The sequence below is a fragment of the Ursus maritimus genome, unplaced genomic scaffold (genome assembly GCF_017311325.1).
Source record: "Ursus maritimus isolate PB19 unplaced genomic scaffold, ASM1731132v1 scaffold_10, whole genome shotgun sequence".
Taxonomy (NCBI): Eukaryota; Metazoa; Chordata; class Mammalia; order Carnivora; family Ursidae; genus Ursus; species Ursus maritimus.
The window spans coordinates 4,425,816-4,453,536 of NW_024423344.1; the positions used below are offsets into that span (position 1 = coordinate 4,425,816).

The 27,721-nt window shown below is 36.0% G+C and overlaps 1 pseudogene; it reads left to right on the forward strand.

The window, feature by feature from the left end:
* Positions 1–542: 542 nt before the first annotated feature.
* Positions 543–27,721, forward strand: part of LOC121100306 — a 192,197-nt pseudogene continuing 165,018 nt past the window's right edge.

The following is a 27,721-nucleotide window of genomic DNA, read 5'->3' on the forward strand; positions in this document are numbered from 1 at the left end:
TCTCAAAAGGGAATTTCCCAGCTAGAAAGAGATCCCGTTGCTAGAAAGAGAAGAACACAGTCGGGTGAGCAACCAGCTTTTCCAGCTTTTGGGGGCACCACACAGAGATTCACTTCAGTTTCACTCACCCAACCAACAAAGCTGAGACATAGGTGACTTGGAACAAGGAAGAAAAGTAGGGGTTACCAATAGCAGCCATGCAGCAGAAGCAATCATGGTTCACAGAGACCTGCTCTGCAGAAAATTCATTAGATTTTTCCATTGATGAAACCAATGACTGGCACAGCTGCCACAGATCCCCTGCATATTTCATTGGCCTTTACTTTCACAGATATTTGCCTTGGTGGATGCCAGCTGTGTGAGTCTCTCTCCACATCCGGCAGAGCCCAGGAACTGCACTGGCAGCCAGCTCAGACCTCTACAGCTGTGTAAGCACAGACACCAGCTACTTGAGTCCCTCCTGAACCCCACCAGATCCCAGAAACCACACCAGCAGCCAGCTCAGTCCTTAGCAACAGCATGAGTGCAAGGCACCAGCCTAGATGTCCCCCTCCAAGCTGGCCCCCACCACTGTGTGCATGCTTGGGACCAGCCACTCCAGCAGTGCCCCTGCATGTCACTGCCTGACACCAATCATTGGTCTCCACTGCGTTGTGCATGCTTGGAAGGACAGTGAGCAGCTACTGGAGAACACAGACAGCCAGGACCTCCACAGCCACATGTGGGCCCAGATCAAGCCCAGTCTTCTGCCCCTGGTCTACACCACTTCCCTAAGGAAAAGTTATTCTCTTTGGGTAGATACATCAGAAAATGGCATGAAACTACATACCAGGATTCAGCTGGGTGAGCAGAACATGACCTGGATTGCACGCCCTGTCCCTCTCTGCGGGCACGAACCAAGTGTTCCTGTAAGCTGTGATGCCACTGATAAGGATAAGGCAGCTGGTGAGGGGTACAAGGGAAATTCTTTAGTAGACCAAACTGTCTGCTCATGTGAGTCTAAGAAGGGCAATTTTGTTTCTTTAAATGAAAAAGGCAACAATGTTATAGGAGTGCAAGCCAGGCATCTCCTGGAACTTAAACACTGTACACTTTCAAAAGAAATTAGAATTACAGGGGCGCCTGGGTAGCGCAGTCGTTAAAAGCGTCTGCCTTCGGCTCAGGGCGTGATCCCGGCGTTCGGGGATCGAGTCCCACATCGGGCTCCTCCGCTAGGAGCCTGCTTCTTCCTCTCTCACTCGCCTGCTGTGTTCCCTCTCTCGCTGGCTGTCTCTCTGTCACATAAATAAATAAAATCTTTAAAAAAAAAAAGAAATTAGAATTACAATTAATTTGAGAATAAAATTACACCAACACATTGAGTCAGGGTAGCAAATCAGCTGAGTAGCTCAGACCCTCGTGTTCCTGCAAGTGGCTCCCACAGAGCTTACGGGTCTGCAGATGGCATTTTTGGAAGATCTTTCTTGTTGTCACAATGATGTGACATGCTACTGGCATTTAATAGTCATAAAACAGAGAGGCTAGACTATTTCCATAAATGATCAGGACTACAAAATGAAGAATTGTCCTAAGTCCCAGACAAAACTCAAAAGTCTATGAGACATTCTGTAGCTGAAAATCTGTTTATGTTTATCTGAGTTTAGACATTTTCTCCATTTTATATGTAAATAAAAAGTATTTTTGCGTGATTTCAATTAAGATACACTAAATTTTCCAAAAATGTAGCAACCAAGCAATTTTAAGGGAAGAATATACATTTTTTAATAGGTCTTTAGCAAGATTTGTTCATAATAGCATATCTGAGACACTGAGGTAATTATAAGGCGGTAGTATCAGGCTGCATTAGCTTGGCATTCACAGATTTACTTCATTATGTTACTTGAAAACTTACACTGCAATACATTTTTATTTTATTTTTTAAAGATTTTATTTATTTATTCGACAGAGATAGAGACAGCCAGCGAGAGAGGGAACACAAGCAGGGGGAGTGGGAGAGGAAGAAGCAGGCTCATAGCGGAGGAGCCTGATGTGGGGCTCGATCCCAGATCACCGGGATCACGCCCTGAGCTGAAGGCAGACGCTTAACCGCTGTGCCACCCAGGCGCCCCATGCAATACATTTTTAAAAGTTACTTTCCTTTATTTCTACTCTAGAATGCAGTTGTGAAATTACATTGATTTTTAAAGTTATATCTGTATGTAGATTATGTTATCTACAATTTACATTTAAATAATAGAAATTATTACAAAGTATTTGTGTTTTAATTATGTTATAGGCTCTTGTTAAATAATGCTAACTTATTACACAATATTAGCTAGGTTGTTTCGAAATTTTATTTTGTTGTGAGAGACGGGCTTTGAATCTGATGGGAATAGCCACATTACATCATCCATATTCCTTTACTTTTATTTATTTATTTATTTATTTATTTATTTATTTATTTACTTACTTACTTACTTATTGTTAGTCACCATACAGTATGTCATTATCTTTTGATGTAGTGTTCCATGATTCATTGTTTGCATATAACACCATGCAATATGGGCCCTCCTTAATACTCATCACCAGCCTAGCCTATCACCCCACCCCTCTCCCTTCTAAACCCTTCTAAAACTCTCAGTTTGTTTCCCAGAGTCCATAGTCTCTCATGGTTCTTCTTCTGCTCTGTTTCCCCTGCTTCACTTTTCCCTTCCTTCTCCTAATGATCTCCCTGCTATTCCTTATGTTCCACAAATAAGTGAAACCATATGATAATTGCCTTTCTCTGCTTGACTTATTTCACTTAGTAATCTCCTCCAGTTCCATCCATGTTGATGCAAATGTTGGGTAATCATCCTTTCTGATGGCTGAGTAATATTCCATTGTGGAGAACATCTTCTTTATCCATTCGTCTGTTGAAGGGCATCTCGGCTCCTTCCACAGTTTGGCTGTTGTGGACATTGCTGCTATGAATATTGGGGTATATATGGCCCTTCTTTTCACTACATCTGTATCTTTGGGATAAATAGTAGTGCAATTGTTGAGTCGTAGGATGGCTCTATTTTTAATTTTTTGAGGAACCTCTACACTGTTTTCCAAAGTAGCAGTACCAACTTGCATTCCCACCAACACTGTAAGAGGGTTCCCCTTTTTCCACATCCTCTCCAACATTTGTTGTTTCTTGCCTTGTCAATTTTTGCCGTTCTAACTGGTGTAAGGTGGTATCTCCATGTGTTTTTTTTTAATTTTTAATTTTTAATTTTTTTTGGATGTAAAGTTCGATGATTCATTAGTTGCGTATAACACCCAGTGCACCATGCAATATGTGCCCTTATCAATGTGGTTTTGATTTGAATTTCCCTGATGGCTAATGATGTTGAACATTTTTTCATGTGTCTGTTAGCCATTCGTATGTCTTCATTGGAAAATGTCTGTTCATATTTTCTGCCCATTTTTTGATTTGATTATTTGTTTCTCATGTATTGAGTTTGAGAAGTTCTTTATAGATCTTGGATACCAGCCCTTTATCTGTAGTGTCATTTGCAAATATCTTCTCCCATTCCGTGGGCTGCCTTTTAGTTTTGTTGACTGTTTCCTTTGCTGTGCAGAAGCTTTTTATCTTCCTTTATTGTTGTGATCATTGTCTGCTTCCTGTGTCGCAGTCTGTGGCATATTTTGGTGAACTTGCCTTGGTAACGTAGATCTATCCTCATCACATGAGTCCACATTTCCTTGTGCCTTCTCATTTTTTGTATCTTACCTCTTAAGCGGGGCATTCACCCAGTCATTTATTTTTAATACAATAAACTTTCTTATAAGCTTAGAATCTACATGATTGGACAGGGGCTTTGTGGGGACACGTGTGCTTTGCAATCATCTGGACTCATTTCCTGACCCACTTCAGAAAGGTATCCCCAGCAAGCAACCACATAGATGTCATTTACCTTCTGAGTGGTTCCCCAAACTCAGGAATGGCCATAGCCCCAACTGTCTTATTTCAGTTTCTTATGGTTTTACTTATCTCTCTCCCTCTATCCACAGATGCCCTTACCCCCACCATTCACACACATCAAAGGGCACAGAAGCACATACAGAATTCTCACTCTAGCACTGAACAGAATTGCATTTCCCATATATCCTTGGGTTAAACATGTATGCTTGACTCTCCATGAACTTAAGCTAAAAAAAATACAACCTAATTACATGAAAACATTATTGAATAGAAGTTTTTAAAAATCATTACTTACTGCTTATTTCCCTTCTAGAATTGAGTTGATCTCATTTTATTTTTTCAGGAAGAAACAAAAATATTACCACCAGAGAGCACCACGGTTCTTCGTTTATATTTTTATACACCAGTTTTATTGATCCCTACTTTTAGGGGTGATGTTAAATAATAACAATCATAATTTAAACTAAATTTGGAAAATTCTTTTGCTCTATTTTTGCTATTTGTCTATTAAAAATATCCAAAAGCATTTCAATTTTTTTCTAAAAATGAGATATGAAAACATTTTAAAAGCATATTTTAGATACCATGATAACAAAGTTTTAGAATAGTTTTGCTTTAAATTGATACTGGTCTCTTTCAATGTTAATTATGTTTTACCTCTTAAGTTCTGATACCATCTATTTCCTGATTCTCATGCACTGTCTGTGCTAATGATTTTTAGGTCTAGTTAGTATTAAAATATAGGTTTATTTGATTTATGAATCTTGAGAATTGCTGATGTTGTCTTTGAATACCATTTTAGTATTGTGCCCCTCCTTTATTGAACAAGCATTTATGCTTATCCTTCTCCTTGTTGTCATCTGCAAACTCAATAGATTAAATCTAAGGCCACTTTTAGCTCTAATGTCTTGTGATTTTATACCAACATATCAGAATATACCAGCTGGAGGATATCTCTTCAGTGACACAAAACACAAACAATATCTGCTATGAGTCAAATTTGATGATATAATTATGTGCTCTTTCATAATTCTGATGTTGTTTTTAGAATAAAGTATGTGTGGTTGGGTTCCCATAAAAAAGAACTTTCTCCATCTCTGGTTGGGTTCATAAACCAAAATGTGGGAATGCTGTAGGCTTGATCTCTTGGGAGATTATTTTAATTTCCTTTGGCATGGACCCACCTTACTCTTGGGAAATCACAGGATGCCATCTTGTCCCACAGAAATGAGCGGGTCCCCATGCTGATTGTGAGCCTATGCTTAGGTGAGACCTGCTTCTGAGCACCAAATGAACTGATCAGAAAGTTCTAAGGGTTGAAGTCCAGGAACATCTGGAATGAGATGCATGTCCCTGTAAGCACATGAAACCAGCCTGTATGAGTCAGAGGACAGACTGTCCTGATTTTAGTAACTAGGCTGATCTTTTTTACTGGTGGAAAGAAAACTTGGATGATATAAATGCCTTCAATATTAAACACACGATTTCAAAGTCATATTAATTTGATCATTAAGAGGAATATGGCCTTATTTGTACACTAACAATATTTGCAATGTTTATAACCAAAGCTTAGAAAAAGTTAGGAGACCACCACATTTTTAGTACATAATATTAAAGTTTCTTCATCCTGTGAATGTTCGCACTGGGATGAAATATGCCTGAGTCAATGATTCCATTGTTCAATACATACTTTGTATTCCATTTTCTGAAATGGCCAACAAAACAATAGTGTGTCTTTATAATTAGACTTTATGTTTAGCCAAGAATGCTATTATGAGTATGCTAATCAAGCTTATTCAGAAGGCATTGCCCAAATAACATTCTGTTATATCCAAAAGAAAAACACAGCCTTATCTGATGAATATAAGGCGTCTCTGAAAATATACAAAATAGTCCAGCTCTAGTATTGAAAATTATGACTTGAAATAAAAATACTTTGAAAATACCCCTTATTACAACCCTTCTAGATCAGACCCTGAAAATAATCCAAGAAATCTATTGGTTATTTTTCCTTATAGAAATTCCTTTAAAAATTCAAAATTTTTCTGTATTTGATTTTGGTAGAGGAAGCAAAATTGTAAAGAGTACAAGAATAGGCAGATTTTGATATGACAGAATTGCAAATGGTTTAATTTAAAATAAAAGAAGACATGACATAACCATGAAAGGGCCCTCTTCCACTATAGCCCTAAATTATATGTGTATGATTTTAAATTGTGTGGCATATTTATGTTTTAGAAAGCTGTACTTTGGGAAAAAAACTGTGGGCATATTATTAACACATAGAAGCTTCTGTTTCCTTATTTGATTCTGGTGGTGATTAAATCAAAAAGGGGGAAGACAGTTCTTTCCGACTACAGTTAAACTACTGTCTCATAAACTGTTCTGTGCAAGACTTCAGATGAATGTGAGTGGATTTTCTATTAAAAAAAAAAAGACTCTGTGCTCAAATAAGTTTGTAAGTGCCTACATAACACACCTCCTTCCTGCAGATTCACAATGAACATTATTATTTAAGGACTCTGAGAAATTCTGGAGCAAGGAGAACTTCTAGAACTTTTCAATCTAATTTCTCAAGGCTGTATGACCACAGCTCTGAGCATGTTAAAGAACAAAGATCCCATAGAACACAGTTGGGAATTGCTACTCTATATACAAGAGTATGGTGGAATAATTATCACTCCAATGCCATCAACAAACATTTTAGTGGAGTTGCAGAAATAGTGGACTTTTATAACGAATAAAGACTACACCTAGGCACAAGCAGACATCAGCTCTATTTGTGTAACCACAATGAACTTATATATTTTTTTAAAGATTTTATTTATTTATTTGACAGAGATAGAGACAGCCAGCGAGAGAGGGAACACAAGCAGGGGGAGTGGGAGAGGAAGAAGCAGGCTCATAGTGGAGGAGCCTGATGTGGGGCTCGATCCCAGATCTCCGGGATCACGCCCTGAGCCGAAGGCAGACGCTTAACCGCTGTGCCACCCAGGCGCCCCTGAACTTATATTTTAAAATTTTGTACAATAAATTATAGCTTGCTTCTACTAATGTAATAAGGAATTCCTAAAGATTTTAATTTCTCAGCTGGAAGGTAGGAGAAATTAAAAGCAAGTTCTGAGAACTTTACATTTAAAAAAAGACAACCATAAAATAGAAGTCCAGATTTGTCACTTATCAGCTAAGTCATATTTATAAATTATTCCAATTGTCTGGCTTGTGTGAATATCAAATTATGTAATGCACATAATGCTAAAGATACATTGGAGGTATTGATTAAATATTAGTTCTGTTTTTCATATCTCATGAACATGCTTTTAAATCCTATAGCTGTGCATACAGCATCACACTGTAGTAATTGTAAACTATTAAAAAAATCAATGTTTCTATTCATTAAAATCATTTACTTCCATGTATTGAGTGAAATGGTGGGCAAATGACTGCCTGGCAGTCATTCCCATCTTCTTTCTAAAAAATACTCTGATTTATTATTCAGGCATTAAACTTTCTATATTATAGCTTATGCATTTGTAGGGAAATTTATCCCACAGAAAGCTCAGGAGTTGGTCATAAGGATTGATTTAGAAAAGAAAAATAATTCTGATGAGATCAACAAGACTCAGAGAAATGCTACTCTAAGCTATTCCTAGGTGATCATAAGAGATGCTCTCTCATGCTGGATGTTCTGTTTTCCGCATTACCACCCAGCCTTCTGCCTTGAAAATCTTTCTTCTGTGAATGGTCTTATGTAGACTCTCTTTCTTCTTTAAGGTTGATTTTGGCTAATGGAAGACACCAACAACAGTCTGTAGAGCAAGAGAAAAATAAAAGAGCAGAGCATGTATTAGCCCCGTCCCCAGCCTGCTGCTTGGTAATGGTCATCTTTCATTGTCCTGTCCCCTCCACTGTCTCTCAGCAGGTTATGTAACCTATACAGGACATGTTCATGTCTCTCAGCATCTTATGTAACCTACATAGCTTGCCTCCTTCTACAATCGCAAGAATCTTCAAGGAGGTAACAGAAGAATTGGCATAGCACATTCAAAATTCCCTTTTGTATTCTGGGAAGAAAGAAAGGTCTGAGAACCATGTCATATTAATAATTTTTATTTCATCACACAAATAAATGAGTAACACTGGGACAAAATAATAGCTATGAGTAAATACTTAGACAAATAAGGACATAAGAATAGAAAATTGCAGGTGATGGGGTGCTTGGGTGACTCAGCTGGTTAAACATCTACTTTCAGTTCAGGTCATGATTTTGGGATCCTGGGATTGAGCCCCAGGTCTGGCTCCTTGCTCAGAGGGGAGTCTGTTTCTCTTTCTCCCCCTGTGCTGTCTCTCTCTCTCTCTCACTCTCATTCTTGCTCTCACTCTCTCTCAAATAAATAAATAAAATCTTTTTTAAAAAAAGGAAATTGCAGGTGCTGTGATCATATTATAGTCCAGGTGTTATGGAAGGACACACACACAAGGTGTAGACAATCTTACCAATATGGATACAAAAATACCAAGGAAAGCAGTATTATAAAGGTGATTTTAATTAAGCTGAATTTTTAACATATTTTCAATGTAGGCAAAGAGGAAAAGTAAATTATAGGCAAATAGTAGTCCAACAGCATAATAAACACTTCAATGTTCTGAAACAGAAAGATGTCTTCAAGAAATTTTAAGTAGCTCACTAGGGTTGAAATACTGAGTTGAAGACATCAGCCACATGGCATGAGATGAGTCTACAGATGGACGAGGGCTGGTACTGGGTAGGCTTAATGCTACTCAAGGACACTGGATTTTGTTCTTCTGTCAAAGGGTATCTACTTACGGGTTTTAAGCACAAGAACAATATGACAACATTGTCCTTTGGAAAGAGCCCCCTGTTGACATAATAAATGGAGGCAAGGAGAGTACAGCAGGCACTGAGAGAAGGAGCTCTCACAGTCACCTGTCTGAGAGACTCGAAGTGAGGATTCTGGCAGTGCAATGGAGGACTCAGGTTTTAAACAGGAAATGGTAAGGCAATAACATTTTTAAAAATGATTTCTAATCAAAATAGAAAAGAAGAATGAATCACACATTTCTGACCCTGCTCCATGGAAGATGTCGTCTGCTTGGCCTGCCATAATAAACATCAGGGTCTTTGAGCAATACAAATTTACTTTCTCACAGTTCTGGAAGCAGGAAGTCCACGATCAGGGTGCCAGCAGGGCTGGTGTCCAGAGAGAGCTCTCCCCTTGGGTCGTAGGTGCCTTCTCTCTTGTGACTTCTGGCTTGTGCAAGAGTGAGCTCTCTGCTCTTCTTATAAGAACACTAATACTATCATATCAGGACCTTGCCTTTAGGACCCCATTTAATTTTTGTTACCATCTTATGGCCCTACGTTCAAATACAGTTACATTGAGGGTTAGGGCTTCACCATATTTTGGGAGACACAATTCAGCCTGTAGCAGAAGAATAGCCTATCAATTGAAAAGTTTAATTTTTTTCATTGTTTTTACATAGGAGTACTGGCATTTTACTGATGCTATTTGTATTGTTATTCTCATATTGTTGCTCATATTATTACTTGTAACTCATATTGTTACTAGGACTAGGCAGTCATAATGTATTTGAGTTTTTAAGGCCCATATCTTTCTGGTTTATGTAGAATTTTTTTTTTTTTATAAAACCACACTGGTACCTGACTGGAAAAAAAAAAAGAAGTCTCTTAGAAATAATTCTCTATGATCAGTAATGCATTTCACATATTTCTGGATCCTATCAAGTCACAAAATTTTTTCAAACCATATCATACATTCAATACCTACTAAAGTCTGAGAAGACAGATCACATCATTTGAACTTTTCTAGTCTTTAGCACTTTTGTGAGTCAGCCTTTAAAGTAAAACTAGTGATCTCAGATCATCATAGTTATGGTTATTCTTTGAGTATCTGATGTGTGAAGAATCCAGGCTTGATAGGATAATACAGGGCAGGCCCAGCAACTGGTAAGTGGATTGCTTGTACTATTCAGATACCATATCAAAATAAATAGATGAGAGATAGAAAGATAGATAGAGAAAGAGAGATGCTTAGATAGACTGAGATAATCAATCATGCAGAAGGTACTAAGCCAGGTACTGGATATAGAGACAAATAAAACATATATCCCACTAAGAAGAAGAATCATTCATTTATTCAATAAGCATTGATTGAGCATCCATGTATGGCCAAATACAGGATGTAAGAAATGAAGAAGTAGAAATGACAACTACCATTATGGATCTTATACCACAGAAGAAGCAGTGGCAATGAACACATAAGTACAAAAAATTCTAAAATCCTACTTCAACAGGTTCTCTCAAGGAAAACTGCATCCAAATAATGTTTTTGACACTAATTTCAAGTGTTTGCAATACACAAATATTTAATGTTTCCTAAAACAACTTCCTCTACATAGCCAGCAATGAAGCAACATAGGGATTCATAAGATACTCAGATACTTGGTCAACAGCTCTTCCCCGTCAATGCATTATAATACACTTTCTGTTGTGAACTTGAGCATAAGTTCAATGCTGCACACAATCAAAAGACTTAAAGATCCACTCAAACTATATAACGTTGATGGTTCAGTAGCTACAAAACAGGCAAACTTTCTTCACTCTTAGTTGGTCATGTTTCTTTAGTACCCCTCACCCTTCCATTGCCCGTCACTTTATACGATTTTGTCATTTCTTTGCACCTTTCAAAGCATGGTTTCTAGTATTATCCATATATGAATTAATATTGTCGTCATCGAGAGGTTACAGTGAATACATATTTTCAAGCAGGAAACTGTTTCTTATTTGCATTACTGTAAGATTCTAATTGCCCTGTTTGATCAGGCTACAAATTATTAATCTCAGTAACACAGAGTTCTCACAATTGTCTCTGCTTTTTAGCATTTTATGAAGTGAATAAAAATAAAATGAATGGAAGAGGTCATGGTTTGTTGTCTTTATTCCTTGCAAACTCCTGGCTCTTCAGTCATGTTTAATTCCCCTTGGAACTTGTTTAACCCCCTGTGTTTCCTACAAAAATACAGCAAGAAAATACCAAAGCTTAAGGAAAAACTAACAATTATTTAGAACCAATTACACAGCAGAAAATATTAGCTCTTTTTAAATACATTTTCTCTTTTAATGGTCACAACATTCCAGAGAAGTATGTATGATTGTTCTAATTCTACCAAAAAGGAACTTGGTCTTGGAGAGATTAACTCTGTCAAGATGTAACAGCTTGTAAAGAGCAGCTGATATCTCTGATATTAATGCCAATTCTATTCCCACTACAATATCTAAGAGTACTTTGAACTAAGCAAAAGTGGTATCTGTCCAATGCCTTAACCATTCTACCCCCCACACTCATGTAGAGAATTATCTCCCTCATTTGTAAAATGAAGACTTGAACCAAATGAAACCTAAGGTTCATTCATTCATTGAATTAACTAATTACAGAGTGCCTATCAATATATATGCTTACACATACACGCACACATACACATATGCATACCACAAATACACACACATATAGAATAGTATATGATTAGAATATTATACATATATAAAACAGTTATATACAGTCTATTTAAAATAATATGAAACTATATGTAAGATATATACATGTATATATGTGTACATCTTATCACTAAGGTGAAGCGGTTTGTTAATGGCTCCATTAACATGTAAGAGCAAAAATGGCCTTTTCTATAATGATTCAACATCAGAACACCCTGTCCAATCTCTCCCTGCCCCGAATCTTCAGACTATCCCCAGATTCTTAAAATAAAACATCATTAGAGTCAGCCGCAGAAAGATAGGTTTGGTTTTTATTTTGGCTTTCACACCTTTGTACCCTTACTAATATTATAGCTGAGGAGTAATGGAACCATAAGTCAGGACTCCTACCTCAACAGGAGCCCATTCTTCACAAAATAAACTTCAGGTTAGATCCCATTAAGTGCATCCAACGTGGATGTTTCCTTGGTGGATACCACATAATTCTTCCATGGGATACAGTCAAGGACAAAGCTTGCGAATGACGTTTTCCACAATGAAATCTGCTCAGAGGTCAGAACAGATATATTGCCGCTCATATGTGGCAGCTCAATAACTCACTGTTCAAAGATAGAACCTGAGAACCCATGCAGATTTAGGCACATTTTTCATATCTCTCTGTCAATAAATCCTAAGTGATATAACATTGACTGGACTGAGACTGAGAGTTCTAATCAAATTTATTAGGGGAAATCTTTCTAACATCCTGTTCTAGCATATTGTTTCTGTAAAATTAACTAATAGAGACACCATCCTGAACAAGTGGAAGGAATTTGCTTTAAAAAAGCTGGGGTGTCCCTGCCCAGATTAGGCAGCTGACAAGTGGCTGCAGACAGGAACTGGCAGGACCACTGGAGGCTTGATATTGGTCTGAGACCACCCCCTTCACCCTCATCCAGATCAAATGCACTTTCTAGAAGGAACTGACTTAAGGTTTACAAGCCTTGAAGAATAGTTCCACCTGTATTATTTGCCAAGTGTATAACCTTAGACAATATCTTAGCTTCCTTTCCCATCACCTCCTTCATTTGGATAGTGAGCACAGTATGCAGACCTATCAATCCGAGGGTGTTTTGTGAATGCTAGGAATGTATATAAAGGTAAAATACTATATTTATATTAATATACTATATTTGTTGTAATATATTTTCATCACCCTAATCATATGATTTGATTTTTTCTAATAATAAATTTAGTCTGAGTTTCACATGTCTTATCTATGGCAACTAAAAAAACGTTGTTAACTGTGGCACTCAAGGTACAAATGCAAACAGCGGGATATTGAACAGTGATGGCCTCGAAGCTATTCTGGAGTCAGTAGGTCACTGGTCAAAAAACAGACAGCTGTGGTACACAGTGATGAGTTCTAACAGAGTTATTCCTGGGGCATCTTTCTACCAGCTGCTTTAAGCAGGAAACTTTGACCCCAAAGTAGGAAAAAGATCAAGTCCAAGACCTACACAAAAATCAAAATTGAACAGAAGAAAACTGCAAAGGCAATTAGATGATAGGATATTCCAAGAAAATTTTCACCAGACCCTGGAATGCCAATGGCTCATTTTACTGATGCTGGCCCCTTGGAGCATGACTAGGTCATCCTGGGTTAATAGTGCATCAAAGCAGTGAGTATATTTGCAGAGTTTGGTCTAAACGCATGCCTTAATCTGTTTTTCCTCCATTGTGATACACACACCTTATTACCTTAAGCCAACCTTGGAGAACTGTTGTATAGCCTCTTGCCAGCATGGAATTCTCATGGTCAGCTCCAGAGATGGGATCCATGTTCTTTAACAGCCTAATTTCATTGTTTATCTTAATAAAAAGTTCAACATAAATGTTTTGAGTTTAATCCACAAACCATTATCCTGAGAAAAGAACAATTCTAAGGTATGTGCCTCCCTGGTCAGCTAAACTTCGAAAAGAACTTATTCTAACCTGTGCTCTGGAAGCCAGCTTTGGGATTATGAATCATGCTCTAGCTCTAGACAGGCAGGCAGGTACCCAGTCCATATGCATTGCACATGCCTATTAATCAATGTGTGGTCTTTTATCTTCAGCCCACAGGAAGCCTAGGGACCCTTTCAGGACAGTGCTCCAGGCTGTTGTCAACAATAGATTCATGAATGATGCTTATTCACCGTTTCAGCTCTCAGCCTCTAGTCTCTTAATCAAGGCACATGGTAGACTTTAAAAAAGTCAAATCAACAACATTTATCAAATGAATATTTTTTAGACATTGTGGATACAATAAAGAATAAGATACAGTCTCATTAAAAGTTTACAGTGCAGTGAAAGAGAAAACACAAATGTGATTTCCATGGCCTAACCCAGTCTCTACTGGCTCCATCACTTGAGGCCCAGACTTTGACTCAGTGATTCCATTCCTTGTACACCATGCGTGACTTTGAGAAAGGTGTTAAACCTCTCTAACTCAGTTTATTCACTTATAAAGTGGGGATACTAATAATACTTAAATGTATGTATCAGTTGTCTATTATTCCAGGAAGAAATTACTACAAACTTAGTTGCTTGAAATAGCACAAATTTGTCTTACAGTCATTTTTTAGATTAAAAGTCCAACACAGGTCTCAATGGGGCTAATACCAAGGCTGTGTCCCTTTCCATAGGTTCTGGGGGAGACTGATTCCCTGCCTTTTCCAGGTTCTAGAGGCATCTACATTCTTTGGTTCATGGGCTCCTTCCTCCACCTTCAAAGCTGGCAAGGGCAGGTAAAATCCTTCCCAGTTGGCATCTCACTGACACTGACTCTCCTGCCTCCCTTTTCCACTTGTGACTGCACTGGGTCACCCAGATAATCCAGGATACTCTCCTTTTTTTAAGGTAATTTATTAGCAACCTTAATCTCATCTGCAACTTAAATTATCTCTTTGCCACAGAAGAAAATGTATTTATAGGTTCCAAGGATTAGGGCATGGATGTCTTTTTGGAGAAAGGGGAACATTTTTTCTGCCCACCACAAATGCTAAGTACAGTCTAGGCAGGGGGTTGGGGTGGGGAATATATGATGTTGGCAAGCCAATAAGCGGTGCTTTATTAAATCAGCTAACCCAGTGGGCCTGACCTTATTAAGTTTTTCCCACTTTTCTCAAGAAAGCCATCTTGGATTTACCCCTGATTCCAATCTAAAGGACAATCTGAAATATGGATGCAGGTGTTAAGAAAAATGAATGACTAATAAATGAGTAGTAAATCTTTTCTTTGCAGAACACGTAAAATTATTTACTTTCATCAAATTTGAAAAAGGACCTATGGAGCTTTCAATCCGTAACTCATTAAAAAATAATTTTTGGTGATAGATCACTATGCGATTTGGGGCATATAACAAAGAAGGAATTCAAAGAATTGAGTAATATTTCCATAACAAAAATCATTTTATTTCCATTCATTCAGGCAAAGTTTTGCTACTAAAAATGGAAAATAAGTAGAAAATAAATGCTGAACTCTGTCTATTCTAGCAATAATTAATATATATTTTTAATAATATGAACAAATTGTCACAAGTTCCATCCAGCTTCAGAAGAGATATTTTCCTAATTAAAGAAGTATTTTTATTTTTTACCAATTATTTATTCAAATACATATGATATGTTGATTACTTGTTTGTTATTAATAATTATAAGAACAATTCAATCCAGAAAAACTACTTAGAGATTCATGGTTATTTGAAATAAAATATAAATTATTTTAAATTTATATACAGCAATTTTTGGCAGAGTACTGTGATAGGTTGAGTAAGGGATTATCAAGCAAATATAAGTCATTAGTTGCCTTATAATAAAATTTTATAGGGAAATAGAATGAATATAGTTTTAAGATGAAAACTAAACAGTATAAAATTTCTTCTGTTAAAAGCAGTTTGTGAATCATCAGAGAAATGCAAATCAAAACTGCAATGAGATATCACCTCACACCTGTTAGAATGGCTCCCATCAATAAGACGAGCAATAACATGTCGGCAAAGACATGGAAAAAAGAGAATGCTTGTGCACCATTGGTGAGAATGCAAACTGGTGCAGTCACTGTGGAAAACAGTATGCAGGTTTCTCAAAAATTAAAAAACAAAACAAAAACAAAAACACACCATATGATCCAGCAATCTCAGTTCTCAGTATATATCCAAAGGAAATGAAAACAAGATCTCAAAGAGATACCTGTAGTGCCATGTTCATTGTGGTATTATTCTCATTAGTCAAGATAACGAAACAACCTTAGTGTCCATCAATGCATGAATGAATATAGAAGATGTGGTGTATAATAGACCAGAATCTTATTCAGGAATATGAAAAGAGGGAATTCTGCCATTTGCAACTACATGGATGGATCTTGAGGACATTATGCTAAGTGAATAAGTCAGACAAAGAAAGACAAATACCGTATGACCTTACTTATATGTGGAATCTAAAAAAAACTGAAGTCATAGAAATAGAATAGAATGTTAGTTATGATGCGATTGGGGTGGAAAAATGGGGAGATGCTCATCAAAGAGTACAAACTCCCATTTATAAGATGAATAAGTTCTGAGGATCTAAGGAACAACATGGTGATTATAGTTAATGATACTGTAGTATGTTCTTGAGAGTTGCTAAGATTGCAAATTCTTGTCACACACAAAAAATGGTAATTATATGACAGTATATAAGTCTGTCAAATCAACACATTATGCACCTTTAATTTACACAATGTTATATGTCAATTATATCTCAGAAGGTTAGATTAAAAAAGTTTGTGTATGTATTTTTACAAAGATGATGAATATTAAGTCCTATGGTATTTAGATTATATGTGATACATTTTAAAAGTGATAAAACATTCGTGTTTTAAATTTTAAAGATTTTATTTATTTATCTATTTATTTATTTATTTGAGAGAGAGAGAGAGCGCAAGGGTGAGTGGGAGGGAGGAGCAGAGGGGAAGGAAGCAGGAGGGGCAAAGAATCTCAAGCAGACTCCATGCTGAGCATGGAGCCCAACATGGGGCTCGACCTAAGCCAAAATCATGGGATCATGACCTAAGCCAAAACCAAAGAGTTGAACACTTAACCAACTGAATCACCCAGGTGCTCATGTATTTTAAATTTTAGATTGCACTATTATATAAATTATGAATTTTATGATGATTAGCACATGGTGGAAATTTTGTGTTAAATTTAAAAGTTGTGCCAGGTGTGTATGATTTTTCAAAATAATTTTGATAATACTGAAGAAAAATAGAAACAAAAGTTTATGCCATCTCACTTATTCAGCTTAATATTATCATCACTTATCTAGAATTTGCTTGCCTATGACATTTTAATCTTTCTCTTGAACACAGCCTAAAGAATCAATAAATTGTAGCCATCTGCTGAGTATCTCCAAAATGCCAGACTATATGCTCAGATTTATGAATGTATTTTCATTAAATTTCACAACTCACTGATAGCTTTAATATTAAGGTACCTGTTTAAATAAGGTGTTTTTCTTCAATCCCTCCCATTCATTTTTCAGAGGCCTCTACTTCCTTAGGAATGTATCTCTTTCCTACAGGCCTTCCTCCTTCAGTGCATTACAGGTCAGGAAATAATCTCTGCTAGTTGGTTAAAAATGGTTTAATAGGTTAAACCTTCCAAAAGTATTTGCATTTCAGTGAGCAATGAACCCAAAAATGTTCCCAAACTCAAAGGATTATCTCAAAAATAAAGAAAGTGCAGATAAGGAAATAATACATAAAACCTGGGACTTTATTCTGGAAGATCTATGATTTCAGACCCAAAATATATTATGAATATCCATGAATATTCTTTGCTTTCTGATTGAAGTTATTCTAACAGGAATAATTTAGAACCAGAGTCCTCTGGCACCCCTTAAAGTCCTTTATAACCGTCTTCCTTTAAGGTCAGCTCTGCCAACCTCCCTCTATTCTCTGTGTTTTCACAACCCAGAATGGATTATACCATCATGGACAGTAATAGAAGCATACACATATGCACACATAAATAATTCTATCAGGCACTTCTCTTTTATAGTCTTTACAAACCAAAGGTTATAATAATTAGTGCCCAGAAATGAAGAAGCAAGAGAGGTTACCCAAAACCGGAATAATATCACGAAGGGTACTATGAAACTGATTTACAGGAGGCAGAAGGGAACACTCAAAAGGAAAATTCTTTTAAAAAATGAGTATTAAAAAAATTATTTTAATTACAGATTGACATATGAAAAAAAAAGAATCAGGGAATGATTCTGTTTCTTTAAATCCTAGGTCCTTTCTTACTTAAGAATCTGTACAACTAGGGTGGTTCAATATTCACAAATCAATCGACGTGATACATCACATTAATAAAATAAAGGAAAAGAACCGTATGATCTTCGCAATTGATGCAGAAAAGGCATTTGACAAAATACAGCATCCTTTCTTGATTAAAATTCTCCACAGTGTAGGGATAGAGGGAACATACCTCAATATCATAAAGCCATCTACGAAAAGCCCATAGCTAATATCATTCTGAATGTGGAAAAACTCTGAGTTTTTCCCATAAGGTCAGGAACTTGACTGGGATGCCCATTCTCACCACTGTTGCAATGATGTCCCCTCTCACCACTCTTTCCAACATCTTACTAGAAGGTCTAACTAATGCACTAAGACAAGAAAAAGGGATCAAAGATATACACATTGGGAATAAAGAACTAAAACTGTCTGTTCACAGATGAAATGATTTTTTATGTAGAAAATATGAGAGACATGACCAAAAAGAGCTCCTGGATTAATATGCATTATAGCAAGGTTGCAGGACAGAAGGCTAAAATACAAAAGTCAATATTTTCCTGTATATCAGCAATAAACAAGTGGAATTTTAAATTAATAACACAATACCATTTTACATTAGCACTCCCCCAAAATGAAATACTTTGGTACAAATCAAACAAAACATATTCAAGGTGTGTATGAAGAAAACTCGAAAGTCTGTTGAAGGAAATGAAAGAATAACTGAATAAATATCTCTTCAATATTGTCAATATGTAAGTTCCTTGCAATTCAATCTACAGATTCCATAGAATCCAAATCAAAACTCTGGCAAATTATTCGTTGAATGTTGACAAACTGATTCTAAAGTTCATATGAAGAGGCAAAAGACCCAGTATAGCCAACATAATATTGAAAAAAGAAAAACAAAGTCAAAGAACTGGTACTACCAGCTTCAAGACTTATTAAAAAGCTACAATAATCAAGACAGTCTGGTATTGGCAAAAGGAGAGACAAATAGATCAGTGGAACGGAATAGACAGCCCAGAATAGACCCACTCAAATATAGTCAACTTGTCTTTAACAAAGGATCAAAAGCTATTCAACGGACAAAAGATAATCTTTTTAACAAATGGTGCTAGAACAATGAAATTCACTTTCCAAAAAATGAATCTAGAGACAGACCTCCTATCTTTCACAAAAATTAATTCAAAAGGGATTACAGACTTAAATGTAAAACACAAAACTATAAAACTCCTAGAAAATAGCAGGGAAAAAATCTAGATGATTGTGGGTTGGTGATGACTTTTTAGATACACCACCAAGGGCATGATGCATCAGAGAAATAACTGATAAGCTGGACTGCCTTAAATTAAAATTTTCCACACTGTAAAAGGTATCATCAAGAGAATGAAAAGACAATCCACAAAATGGGAGAAAATATTCTAAAACTGTATTTGATAAAATTTAATCCAGCAGTTAAAAATTGGATACAGCATGATAAGATGGAGTTATTCAAGAAATGTAAGGTTGGTTTAATATTTTAACATCAATCTGATTATCATATTAATAAACATTTAAAAATGCACATTAAAAAATAGAAAAGGTCATATGCTCATTTTGATAGATGTAAAAAAATTAGATGACAAAATAAAAGAAAAAAAAATGAAAGGAATAATGTCTGGAAAGTAAGAAGTAAAACTACCTAGATATAGTGACAACATGATTGTTTCCTCAGTTGAAAATACTAAGGAATCTATAAACTATTAGAACTAATAAGTGAATTTAGCATACAAAGTCAAGTTATAACATACCAATTGTATTTCTAAGTATTAGCAACAAAAAATAAAAAATAAAATAAAATTCAATTCTTTAACAGTAATATAAAAAATATAAAGTAATTTGAAGTAAATTAGAATTTAACAAAGATATGCAAGACATCTACACTGGAAAGTGCAAAGCACTGCAATAAAAGAAAGAAGCTGCACAAAAGCTAAGTAAATGAAGAGAAATGTTATGTTCGTGGACTGAAACACTCAAAATTATTAGGTGTTACTTATCTCCTAATTAACCTACATATTGAATATGATTCCAATCAGAATCCTTGAAGGCTTTCTCTAGAATTTGACAAGATGATTTAAAAATTTTATATGGAAATGCAAAGAATGCACAATAGCCAAGACAATCTTGATAAAGAACAAAGGACTTACATTAATTGATTTCAAGATCTACTACAAAGCTACTCTCAGCAGTCTAACATTGGCATACAGATCAACATCTAGTTCAATAGTGTAGGATATATAGTGCAGAAATAGATTTACATTTATGAGGTCAACTGATTTTCCACAAAGACACCAATGCAATTCAATGAGGAAAGAAAAATCTTTCCAAAAACAGTGCTGGAAAAAAATGGATATCCACTAGGGAAAAATAAAATAAAATTTGACCTCCACCTCACTGTGTATACAAAGATTAATTTAAGTCAAATCACAGAACATAAATCCTAAAAGTATAACATCTTTAGAAGAAAAAAAAATGGGAGAATTTCTTTATGGCCAAATAGATATTTCTTGACCATAACTCAGAAATTACCAACTATAAAAAATAACAGTGATAAATTGGAATACCTTAAAATTTAAAACTTCTGTTAATCAAAAGACACTTCTAAGAAAATGAATAGGCAAATCCTAGAGAAAATAGGAGAAAATATATACAAAACATATAGGTAACAAAAGACTTCAATCCCCTCATGAATATAGATGCAAAAATCCTCAGCAAAATATTAGCAAACCAAATCCAACAATATATTAAAAGAAATTATACATCACAATCAAGTGGGATTTATTCTCAGGATGAAAGTGTGGTTTAATATTTGCAAAACAATCAATGTGATATGTTACATCAATAAAAGAAAAGATAAAAAATTAGAAGAAAGGATAAAAACCATATGATCATTTCAGTAGATGCAAAAAAATTTTTTTGACAAAGTACAATCCATTCATGATAAAAACCTTCTACAAAGTAGCTCCAGAGGGAACATATCTCAACATAATAAAGGCCATACATGAAAAACCCACAGCCAACATCATCTTCAATGGTGAAAAACTGAGAGCTTTTTCCCTAAGGTCAGGAACAAAACTTGGATGTCCACACTCATCACTTTTATTCAGCACAGTCCTGGAAGTCCTATCCATAGTAATTAGACAACATAAAGAAATTAAAGTCACCCAAACTGGTAAGGAAGAAATAAAACTCACCATTTGCAGATGACATGACACTATATATATAAAACCCAAAAGATTACACCAAAAAACTTGTAGAACTGAAACATGAATTCAGTAAAGTCCCAGATACAAAATCAATGTACAGAAATCTGTTGCAGTTTCATACACTACAAATGAAGAAGCAAAAAGTGAAATTTAGAGAAAAATCCCATTTACAATTGCATCAAAAATAATAAGATACCTAGGAATAAACTTAACCAAAGAGTTGAAAACCCTGTATTCTGAAAACTATGAAACACTGATGAAAGAAATTCAAGGTGATGCAAAGAAATGGAAAGATATTCTATACTCATGGGTTGAAAGAATAAAATATCATTAAAATGTCTATACTACCCAAAACAATATAAACATTGAATGCAATCCCTATCAAAATACCAACAGCATTTTTCAGAGAGCTTAAACAAACCATCCAAAATTTTTATGGAAACACAAAAGACCCCAAATAGCCAAAGCAACCTTGAAAAAGAAAAGCAACATTGGACACATAACAATTCTGGACTTCAAGTTATATTACAAAGCTATAGCAATCAAAACAGTATGATACTGGCACAAAAACAGACACAAAGATCAATGGAAAATAGAAACCCCGGAAATGAACCCACAACTGCATCTTCAACTAATCTTCGACAAATCAGGAAAGAATATCGGATGGAAGAAAGACTCTCTTCAACAAATGGTGTTGGGAAAACTGGACAGCAACATGCAGAAGAATGGAACTGTAGCACTTTCTTATACCATACACAAAAAGAAATTCAATTGAATTAAAGACCTAAATGTGACACCTGAAACCACAAAAATCCTAGAGGAGATTGTAAGCATTAATCTCTCTGACATCAGCCACACTGCAGCAACTTCTTTCTAGATATGTCTCCTGAGGCAAGGGAAACAAAAGCAAGAATAAACTATTGGGACTACATCAAAATAAAAAGTTTCTGCACAGTGAAGGAAACAATCAACCAAACTAAAAGGCAACCTACAGAATAGGAGAAGGTATCTGCAAATGACATACGTGATAAAAGATAGTATCCAGAATATATAAAGAACTTATAAAACTCAACACCCAAAAAACAATCAAATTAAAAAATGGGCAGAAGACATGAACAGACATTTTTCCAAAGAAAACATACAGATGGCCAATAAACACATGATAAGATGCTCAACATCACTGATAATCAGGGAAATGGAAATCAAAACTGTAATCAGATAGTACCTCACACCTGTCAGAATGGCTAAAATCAACAATACAAGAAACAACAAGTGTTGGCAAGGTTGTGGAGAAAGGAGAACCCTCTTACACTGTTGGTGGGAATGCAAACTTGTGCAGCCACTCTGGAAAACAGTATGGAGGTTCCTCAAAAAGTTAGAAATGGAACTACCCTATGACTCAGCAATTGCACTACTAGGTATTTACCCAAAGGATCCAAAAATACTAATTCAAAGGGATACATGCACCCTGCTATTGATAGCATTTTTACAATAGTCGAATTACAGAAAAAGTCCAAGTATTCATCGACTGATGAATGACTAAAGAAGAGGTTTTATATATATATATATAAATATATATACTTATTATATTATATATAATATAATAAATATATATTAATATATAATATATATAATATATATTATAAATATATATATTATATATTTATATATATACACACACACAATGGAATATTACTCAGCTGTAAAAAAAAAAGAATGGAATCTTTCCATTTTCAAGGACATGGATGGAGCTAGAGAGTATCATGCTAAATGAGATGTCAGTCAGAAAAGGACAAATACCATATGATTTCACTCATTTGTGGAATTTAAGAAACAAAACAAACAAGCAAAGGGGAAAAAAAAGGGAGAGAGAGAGAGAGAGAGGCAAACCAAGAAACAGACTCTTAATCATAGAGAACAAACTGATGGTTACTAGAGGGAGGTGGCTGGCTGGATGGGTGAAACAGGTGATGAGGATTAAGGAGTGAACTTATGATGAGCACCAGGTGATGTATGGAAATGTTGAATCACTATATTGTACACCTGAAACTAATATTACACTGTATGTTAGCTAACTGAATTAAATAAAAACATAAACAAAACTCCTATGGAGAGGGGCGCCTGGGTGGTGCAGTCATTAAGCGTCTGCCTTCGGCTCAGGGTGTGATCCCGGCGTTATGGGATCAAGCCCCACATCAGGCTCCTCCACTAGGAGCCTGCTTCTTCCTCTCCCATTCCCCCTGCTTGTGTTCCCTCTCTCGCCGGCTGTCTCTATCTCTGTCAAGTAAATAAATAAAATCTTAAAAAAAAAAAAAAAAAAACCCAAAAAACTCCTATGGAGAAGAAGTGGCTGAATGTGAAAGATCACAGCTTTCTCATTTATTTTTTTAATTAAGCTTTTATTTTAATTATAGTATAGTTAACATACAGTGTTATATTAGTTTCAGGTGTAAAAGCTTTCTCATTTAAAAATGACAAGCAACCTATTGAATAAAACTTTCTGCACAGTTTCATAAACAACATTCTGGGACATAAAACTGCCATATGGATTCTAGAAATATAAAAGAATCTATTTCTTACTGTATTTGATAAAATGGCTGGAAATAGCAATTCAAAAACAAAATTGTCATTTTGTTTCAATTTTCAGTCCAAGAAACCCCTTTATTTTCACCCCATGACTATAAATGTCTTTGCAGACATGCAAGAAAATGAGTCAAGAATTCACAGTAACACAGTTAGAATGCAACCTTTTGACTTATTTCTTTTCCCCTATTATATGAAATTCCCGTCATAAGTCATTTACTTGAATTCTGCCCTGAGTGATAGGATGCCCTTGGCAACCTGAAGACCGTGAGATGATAGGCCATAAAACATCGAATCTGGGGGGGGAGTGTTGGTAAATATTGCTGCTATGAGCTTGTGCCTTGGGGCTGAGCCAAATGTGGGGGAAGCCAGTCTATAGTTCAATCAATAGCAGTTATATCCAACAAGGGGAGGAAGACAATGATCCGTGACCATCAAACGAGCAGCAAGCAGAGTGTAAGTGAAGATACATTCTAGCTTTTTAAAAACTTTATAGTCAGGAAAAAGGAAACAATGCCGAAATGCATACAAAATGTAATTCTTAAAGAAAAAGGTGATTTTGAAGCCATGCTTCTGGCATTCCTGGAGACAGAACTTTAAATAGAAACAGAAATGCTTCCTGTTCCTTGTCAATATCGTCATCTCCATGATTTTCTGTGCATCAGAAATTTCTGAGAGTGATTTAGGAGGTACGATGCTTTTATTTTAATATTAACTACAAATACGATTTAAAATAATGTTATAAACTATAATCGTTCAAATGTCCATTAAGTGGTGGTGTCAATATGGGAGTGGAAAAACACACCCCGGCTCCAAGGATTCATAGCTAGATAAAACAATAAAACATGACGACATGTTTGTCAGTTAATGTCAGAAATGATCTGAAAATTAAAATCAACATTAAAGAAGCACACCTTCATGCTGACAAAAATCACTGCATATCAGGCAAGGATCATGAAAAAAAAATGTGGAGAACATGGCTGCAAAATAAATCACCCAGCAATGTGCTCCTACACTGCGTTCAGTCCGTTTTTAAGCTCAGAAAAAGGTAATACCTACCTTACATTTATTTCTATGTGAAAATTACTCTTGAATTATTCAAGTTTTGAATAGTTCAAGATCTTCAGGAGTGATTCCTTTTATAAAAACGGTGTCATTATATTTTGCAGCATACAGGTGAAAAATCATTCAGGTCATAAGAAAGAATAACTTCCTTTAGAAATCAATGTATTTGTGCCTGATTTATATATTTCCTTGTGAGGTCTTATCAACACTTAGAAAATGAAAAGGTAAATGCCCTTAAGAATTGCCACCTTGGAGGACTCTTGGATGAAAGTCACCTCAATTGTGACCTGCCACACTTTCTCTTTGATATGGCAATCCAGGCCGAAACAAGCCAGTGCTATCCTCTTAACAACAAAGGTAAAAAAAAAAATTCCCGTTTACTTTAAATTTCTTACTAGCCATTAAGACTATTTGATCATATTAAAATTTTTTAAAAAGCAAACATTACCCACACAAACCAAAAGGGACAAACTAAAATCAAGTGTATATCTGGAATATAATATTGTCTTCTGATGGAAAGTTTATTGTTTAGATGTATATTCCTGGAGTCTTTTTCTGCTTTCTGTGCTTTACCTTTCAGTCTAACCTGGATTTCCAGTCACTACAAGTAAGGGGATGCTTCTATCCATGTGAGAATAGAACTTCACAGCTCTGTAAGAAATTGTCACCACTTACCAGTATCAATCACAGAAAATTTTCACATTTTCTTCTGGTGGTTTCATTCCTACTTTTACATAAATAAAACACCAGTTAATTTAACCAGAAATAAGAGTTGCAGTTGCCTCATTTAAAAATTGAAAATTATTGTAAAGGGCACTTTTAAGGAGACTCAGGCTAGAATTACTGGTTCAATTTCAGTGAACCTTAGCACTGGACCTCCTCCAACCTTGTTACCTCCTTGATTTTCAGTTAGAGTAAATAAATCTGTCTTTATCCCGATCTTCCAACATGATAGAGTGGATTTTGACACAAAATGAGTGCATTAGTTTTCTACTGCTATGTAACAAATTACCACAACTTAAAACAATAGCAATTCATTGTCTCACATTTTCCATGAGTCAAGAATTTGGATACTGGTTGGCTGGATTTTCTGTTCAGTATCTCACCAGGCCGAAATCAAACAGGTGTCTGGGGGTGTGATTTCATTTGAAGCTATTTCTTTGTCAGTATGACTTAGGTCACTGCCTTCTTGCTAGCTGTCTCAGAGCCCCTAAAAACATCCTCAGGTCCTTGCTGCAGCCTCTCACATCACAGCTCATTTCTTCAAGGCCAGCAGGAGAGTGCTTGCTGCCGCTATCTTCTTTTTTATGATTTCACCTGGTTAGATCAGGCCCACCCAGGATAATTTTCCCTTTTATGTGACTTTTTCATTCAAATGCAATTGACAGAAATTTTGACCACATCTTCAAAATCTGTTTTTCCATAATAATACAATCTTGGGAGTTATAGATATATGAGAGTGAATATGAGATATTCACTAGCCCCACCCACATTCAAAAAAGAAGGGATTATATAGCATGCGTGCACCAGGAGGCAAGAATATTAGAGACCACCTTAAAATTCTACTTATCACAGAGGCAAAATAAGGCCAAATTTATTTGGTTGAGTTGAGCGTCTAAGATGCTGAACATATAATGCCCAAAATAGTGTTGGAACATAGTTTCTGCTCAGTAATTCTAATTATTTTTCTTATGTCATCCAGGCCTCTACCATATTTCCTTGTTTTGTTCCCCTCTAGCCTTGAAGACCCAAGGTAAAATATTCTAAAATATTGGAGTGCTCCACCAATACCAGAGATCCCTTACCTGTTACCAGGCTTCCCTGATAGGAGATACTTCTAACTCTTCTCTCTCCCACTCATGAAAACCCACATTTACGAATTTCTTCTATAGACTGATTCATATTATGAAGGCTGTTGTCTCACCCTTAGAACGCTAATTTTTCCTTCTAATTGCCTGAAAATATAAGAAGGGCTAAGACTGTTTTCCCACTTGGGAGATGTCTTCCACCCTTTCAATTTCTGTAGTTATAGTTGGATCAAAATTTAGCATATTTTGGAGTAGTACCATAACAGATGATGAAGTTGGGTTCTCCAAGTATCCATCACTCAACAGAAACAACTATTCAGCTGGAAAGAACTATCAGAACCAGCTATTTCACAGCTCTGGAGTCAGACTGAATACTTGTGGCATCCAAGGGACTGCTTGGTGAAGAAAGAGAATGGTAAATTTCAGCATTTTGGATAGAAATTACCATACCACATCCCCCACCCTACATCAGGCTAGTGACTGGTGAGGGTGACAAGCCACATTCCTGTTATAGTTTGCAGGTGCCAGGGTGGGCAATAAGGACTTGTCCTCCAAGATTCAGGGCTGTGTGTTTTGATCTGCCTGATGGTTCCCTGAGAAGTCAGAAAGAGAGGTGGCCACTGTGTCAACCCCACTGGGTTGAATCAGCATTCCTGGCCTCTGTCAAATGAGCTGAAGAGATACAACTCCTTCCCTTCCCTTCCCTTCTATCCAGAAAATGGAATAGACTATAGTGACCACACATGACAATGAAAATTATCTTTTCAAAAATAGTTTTAAAAATTACTAAATAAAAAGAAGACAGGAGCCCTCAACAACAGCAGTCCCTGGGGAGAGAATCTGATATTCAGAGTTAGCATATTACAATATTAAAAATGTCTAGTGTCCAACAAAAAATCCCCAAGTATACAAAGAAACAGGACAGCATAGTCTATTCACAGGAAAAAAAATAGAACTATCCCTGAGGGTGCCCAGACTTTGGGATAATTAGACAAAGACTTTAAATGAATTGTCTGATGTTCAAAGAGCTGAAAAAACCCATTTTTTAAAAAAAGTTAAAAAAAGAGGAGTGGGGGGACAGGGACTGGTTGCCAGGGGGGACAAACCATGTGAGTAGAGGGTTGGAAATTTCAGTTCCATCCCCCTGGCCTCTGAGGAGGGGAGAGAGATTGGAGCCAATGGCCAGTGATATAGTTAATCATGACTATGTAATAAAGCCTCCATTAAAACCGAGGAGGACAGCTTTTTT